This window comes from Mustela nigripes, chromosome 17 (genome assembly GCF_022355385.1).
Source record: "Mustela nigripes isolate SB6536 chromosome 17, MUSNIG.SB6536, whole genome shotgun sequence".
Classification (NCBI taxonomy): domain Eukaryota; kingdom Metazoa; phylum Chordata; class Mammalia; order Carnivora; family Mustelidae; genus Mustela; species Mustela nigripes.
The window spans coordinates 42,206,313-42,212,874 of NC_081573.1; positions in this window are offsets into that span (position 1 = coordinate 42,206,313).

The following is a 6,562-nucleotide window of genomic DNA, read 5'->3' on the forward strand; positions in this document are numbered from 1 at the left end:
CTGTGGCTAGGGTACAACTTCCCCCATACCATCAACTGTCCAAGTAGCCTTTACCGTCAGGGTACTTCCAGGCAAAAAGAAAAAGACATTGGGGAACACAGACATTTCAAAAGAAAACATCTATCAGGAAAAGTTTTCAAACACATGAAATAAAAATTCCAAATTAGCCTAATAAACATTATAAAAATAAGGGAGAATATTAACAACATGAAACAAGAAAATATAAAAAAGCACAGGTAGAAAGATATGAAAAATAAAGTTGTTCTGTGGTCTATTGCTACATAACAAATTACCCCAAAACAAGGACTTAAAACAACAATCAACAAAAATATTCGCTCATATCTCTGTTAGCTGAGTAAAGCTCATCTCTACTCCATGTGACATCAGCTGGGGCCAGAGCTTCCCTTTCCAAAATGACTCACTCGCATGGCTAGCAAGTTAGTACTGCCTGTAGGCTGAGAGCTGAGTGGGGCTGTGGATCAGGGGATTGGGTCCTCTGCATGAATACTTCTCCGTGGGCTGCTTGGCTTCCTTATGGCACAGTGGCTGCAGTCCATGAGTGAGGGTCCCAAGAAGCAGGGAGTAGAAGCTGACAGTTTCTCTAGGCCTAGGCCCGGAAACAAGCACAGCATCATTTCAGCTGTATTTTACATTATTTATTTTTTATTTTTTGAATAAAATTTTTTAAAAGGTTTCATTTATTTACTTGACAGAATGCAAGAGAGCACAAGCAGTGGGGTACAGAGTGCAAGGGGAAAGCAAGCTCCCTGCTGACAGGGAGCCCAATGCGGGGCTTTTTCCCAGGACCTGGTATCATAAACTGAGCCGAAGACAGACAATTAACCGACTGAGCCACCCAGGCCCCCCATCTGCTGTATTTTACTGCTCAAGCAATAACCAAGCCCAGATTCCAGAGGGAGTCGGGTGACATTGAATCTATCTCTGGATGAGAGAAGTATCAAAAGAATATGGGACCATGTATTAAAGTTACCACAATAATATTTGGAATGAAGAACACAGTAGGTGATCTGATAGCAGAAAGTTATAGCTGAGAATGAATTAGTAAACTGAAAAGACCAAGTGAAGAGTCCTCCCAAAAAGGAATCCTCCCAAAAGAAGAAAGAAAAAAGAATGAAAAGGAAAACAAAAAGAGATGGGAGGATGGAAACAGAAATCCTAATATCTGCACCGTAGGAATCCCCCCAAAAAGAGTAAAAATGGAGGAAAAGTACAACATAAATGGGCCTTGAAAACATGCTAAATGTCAGAAGCCAGACACAGGAGGTCAAATCTTGTATGATTCCACTTGTAAGAAATATCCGGAATAGGTAAATCCATAGAGATAGAAAGCAGATTGGTGCTTGGGGGTATATTGGGCTGGGAAGTAACTGCTTAATGTGTACAGGGCTTCCTTTTAGGGGGACCAAAATGTTTTAGAACAAGATAGGTGGTGGTTGCACAACATTATGACTGTTCTAAATGCCACTGAATTATACACTTTAAAATGGTTAGTTTTATGGTATGTGAATTTCACATCAATAAAAAGATTGCTAGAACTATAGGGAGAAACTGACAAATACACTACCACAGTGGAAGATTTCAACACAACTGTCATGGTCACTAAGAGGTCAAGGAAAAAACAAGGGTATAAAAGATTCTAATAATACAATTAATGAACTTGAACAATTGGACATATATATAGTTTGACATCCAACAATTGGAAAATTCCATATTTTTGTTAAGTATACTTGGAATATTTACAAACACTGATTATTGGTGGTGAGGAATACCTCAACATAACTTCTGTTTCCAACCATGATGGTATAACAGGGGCCAAATTTACCACTCTGTGTAACATAAGTAGAAATCCTGACAAAATGTATAAAACAATGATTTTCAGACATTGGACAATAGGTAGTGCAGGATTGTGATCCCAGATGAAAGGAAAATAAAAATGATGGGAGGCCTATGAGAGCACTACCTTATTGCCTAAGAGATAATTTCCATGCTGTAACGCGGGAGTGGGAGGAAGGGTGGAAACCTAGATGGAACCCAGTGATCTTGCTGCATTGAGGAGAAAAAAAAGTCAGCTTTTTGGAAGGCCAAAGCAGCTAGATTCACAGGATAGAATACCAGAGGAGGAAGCTACACAAAAAGAGAAAGGCCTAGAGATCTGTAGCAGATCCTCTTGAGTCTACCAGAAGATTGATCTACACACATGTAAGAGGAAGCTGTCAAGGCCAGAGAAAGAACCACTTGGAAAGAAGTAGGCTCCACAATTCCTGTAGCTCACATGGTTCATGTTCCCACCATCTACAGTGAAAGACCTTTTAACATATGAGACATTAGCTAGAATCTTCAGAAGGACATCACCTTAGTAAAGAGGCTAGTTTAGCCCTAGATGAAAAAATTGGAAACAAGGACTTGAACAGATGCCCATATGACACTGTTCACTGCACAGCTGAAAGATGGAGGCTACCCTAGTTTTCTTCGACAGATGTATGGATAACAAACTGATCTGCCCATCTAAGGGAATATTATTCAGCCATAAAAAAGGAATGAAGTCTGATATATAGTACAATGTAGATGAACCTTGAAGACATTTGGTTCAGTGAAATAAGCTGGATGCAAAAGGACAAATGTTGTATGATTCCACTTACAGAAGTTAGCTAGAATAGATAAACTCATAGAGACTGGAAAAAGAATAGAGGTTATTGCTTAATGATTAGAGTTTTTGTTTGGGATAATGAAAAAGTTTTGGAAATACCAATGATGTTTGTACATTTGTGAGTGTAATTAATGCCACTGATTTATACACTTAAAAATGGTTAAAATGAGGGGCACTTGGCTGGCTCAGTCGGTGGAACATGTGACTCTTGATCTCAGGGTCAAGAATTCGAGCCCCGTGTTAGGTGTAGAAATTACTTAAAAATAAGATCTTTATTTTATTATTTTTAAAGATGTTATTTATTTATTTTAGGGAAAGAGAATGAGTACATGTACATGCGTGAGCAGGGGCGTAAAAAGGAGAGACTTTTTTCTTTCTTTTTAAAAGATTTTGTTTATTTGTCAGAGAGAAAAAGAGAGGACAGCCCAGCCCGGGAGGGGCAGGCAGAGGGAGAAGCAGATTCCCTGCTGAGCGAGGAACCTTTGATCCTAGAGCCCTAGGATACCTCAGGCAGACTTTTAACCAACTGAGTCATCCAGGCATCCCGAGAGAATTTTTTTTTTTTTTTTTTTTTGAGAGAGGGAAAAGGAGCAAGGGGGAGGGGCATAGGGAGAGGGAGACAAAATCCTAGGCAGACTCCCTGCTGATTGCGGAGCCCCTACTGGGAACTTGATCACACGATCCTGAGATCATGATCTGAGCCGAAAATGTGAGTTGGATGCTTAATAGACTGAGCTACCAAGTAACCCTAGTCTTTGTTTTGTTTTGTAAACTGTGATATAATTGACACAAAAAGTGGTGTAACTCGGGTATTTTCTAAGTATCTGAGTTTGATGATAACACTTTCTTGTTTGCCTATTTAAAGGGTCAACCTGAGGATGCATCTTTGAAAATTAAGTTTAGCCTTTTCTGGTTTTTATTTTGCTTTTTACGTAGGCTCTATGCTGCACGTGGGAATTGGACTCAAGACCTGGAGATCAAGGTTGTGTGCTCTTCTGCCTCAGCCAGCCAGGAATCTCCAAAACCTTTTGGTTGACAAAAAAATATCCATAGAGGGGCGCCTGGGTGGCTTAGTGGGTTAAAGCCTCTGCCTTCAGCTCAGGTCATGATCCCAGAGTCCTGGGATCGAGCCTCACATCGGGCTCTCTGCTCAGCAGGGAGCCTGCTTCCTCCTCTCTCTGCCTGCCTCTCTGCCTACTTGTGCTCTGTCAAATAAATAAATAAAAATCTTAAAAAAAAATCCATACAGAAAAATTCACATACTAGGACACCTGGGTGTCACATACTAGACACCTCAGGGTGGCTCAGTTGGTTAAGTGTCTGCCTTTGACTCAGGTCATGATCCCAGGATCCTGGGATCGAGTCCCACATCTGGCTCCTTGCTCAGTGGGGAGCCTGCTTCTCCTTCTGCCTGCTGCTCCTCCTGCTTGTTCTCACTCTCTCCCTCTCTCTGGCAAATGAATAAATAAAACCTTTTAAAAATAATAAAATCAATTCAGGGAAAAAAAAGAGAAAGAAAAATTCACATACCCTATGTGTATATAGCATGCTGAATGTTCACAAAATAAACATACCTATGCAACCAGCACTCAGATCAAGGTATAGAACTTTACCAGAAACCCAAAAGCCCTTCCTCATGCCCACTTTCAGAAATTACCTCCCCCAGGCTGTTACAGTATAGATCACTTTTGCCTGTCTTTGTACTTCATATAAAATAATGAAATGATATGAGATGTATTATTTTGTGCTGACTTTGACTCAGCATTACTTTGAGAGATTCTTCCAAGTTGTGTGTAACTGTCCTTGGACATATGTGTCTTCAACTTTAGTAAAAAATGTCAAACTGTCTTCCAAAGCAGTGGGTGTAAGTATGCTTTTTTCTCCACATTCTTGCTAACACTTGGTACTGTTCATCTGTTGAATTTTTAGCTGTCTTTTTTTTTTTTAATTTTTTATTTTTGATGAACATATATTTTTATCCCCAGGGGTACAGGTCTGTGAATCACCAGGTTTACACACTTCACAGCACTCACCAAATCACATACCAATCTTACAGAAACGCCAGGTTATGCCTGGGTGGCGCATTCATTAAGCTTCCCACTGGAGAAGTTAAGCTGTCTCAAAGTCCCTTCAGAGGGACTTACTCTTCTAAGTGCTGGACTGAAGGTCTGGGAGACTGGATTTTGTTTATGAGAGCAAATAAAAATAAAATTTCAGTCTCCTCCTAACAAATTTAAAGGAAATCCTTGAATCACATCTCGTTCCCCTTTAAGCAGGCAGTCTGTGTGAAACGTTTTATTGTAAAACAAATCAATAAATGCCTTGAGGCAACCAAAGTAGTGTATATGCTTACAGAATTCCGTCTAGCCTTGAAATCTCTTTTTTTATAAAGATATAATTATCTTTAAAAATCAAACAAAAAGAATCTCTGGTGTACTACCCAACATACCAACAAATCCAAAATAAGTAACTGGAGGGGTGGCCTAAATCTGATAGGTCACCGAATGAGAGAGTGGCTCAAATTCACTTCTAACCAGGATCGGTTTTGTTAACCCACAAACCCTGGTGAATCTGAGTGGGAATCTCTTTTTAATTCGACAAGTCTAATGTACGTGACGTTCGGCTTGAGGATGGTTAAAGACTTTTGGATTCAGAGTTGTCTGTGCAAGTATTATCATCATATCCCTGCCCACAGATTTGTCTAGACAAACAGGACTTGTAGATTTGATCAGATGTAGAGAGAAGGGGTAGAAGGGAGAAAGGAAGAATAAAGGAAAGAGAATGGAAATAAATAGAAGAAAGATGATCTGTGCAATGGTTTGGGCTTAAGGATATAAGGAAACACAGACCATACACGTTAGAAGACTGTATGTACAGCCTTGTCTATTTCTTCTTCAAAGTAGTATTCAAATAGTTCTCAAGCTGTTTGGGATTGTCCTTGCATTTGCTAGTAGCTCAGAGCCTTGGCCACAGAAAGGTAGCTAAAAGCCTAGATAATTAATCCTATTCTCATTGCCTGAATGAAGTTATAAAGTCTTTTAGTCTAGATCCAGGGAAGTGTTACTACCATTAAAATGCAAACCAGTGTCTGCAAATTGGAGCCCCCAAAGCATTTAGTCCCATGTGATATGAATCCATTTTCTAGGGGGGATAAAGTTGCATGATCCATTAAGTTTCAAAATCTTGGGTTTCAACAAAATGCAAATCCAGTACATGACTCTTCATGAAGGAGACATTTCTGCCAAGTTTTCCAAATGTTTTTGGGTGGAGAATGTCCATTCTGTCCCATGAAATGCGTGTTAGGACCGATTAGTCTAGACCAGCTCCTACTTCACCTCTTTCACTGAACAAGCTCTATTCTTTTTCAGGCATAACCAAATGGTTACAAAATCAGAAAACATACTTCATTTTACTGAAAATTAGATGATTGGAAGAGAAGCAAAAGTCTATTTTTCAAATTACTTTAACATTTTGATAACCCCCGAAGTTCTAGGAGGAGCTGAAATCATCCACAATATGGCAGGAAAACCAGACCCCAAGAAGGAATCGTGGCATAACATCAGAATAAACTGAGGCTCCGATCTGACCTTACTGACTACTTACTACATGGCCTAGCCTAGGGCAAGGTCTGATCATCTCTGAGCTTCTAACTTTCCTCTTTGACAGGAGCGTAATGATACAAATTTCACAACATTTTATGAGGTTTAAATGAAGTAGCACGTGGGAAAGCACCTTTCCTAGAGTTGGCCTCAGAACTAATATACCATTAAAGCAAGTTCTTTTCCCTTCTCAGCAAATATTCCACTCTTGAAGCCCTAAGTGAACACTGTAGGAAAACTGATGAAGTAAATAAACATTACCCTTTAGCCAAAAAAAAAACAAAAAAAAAAAAAA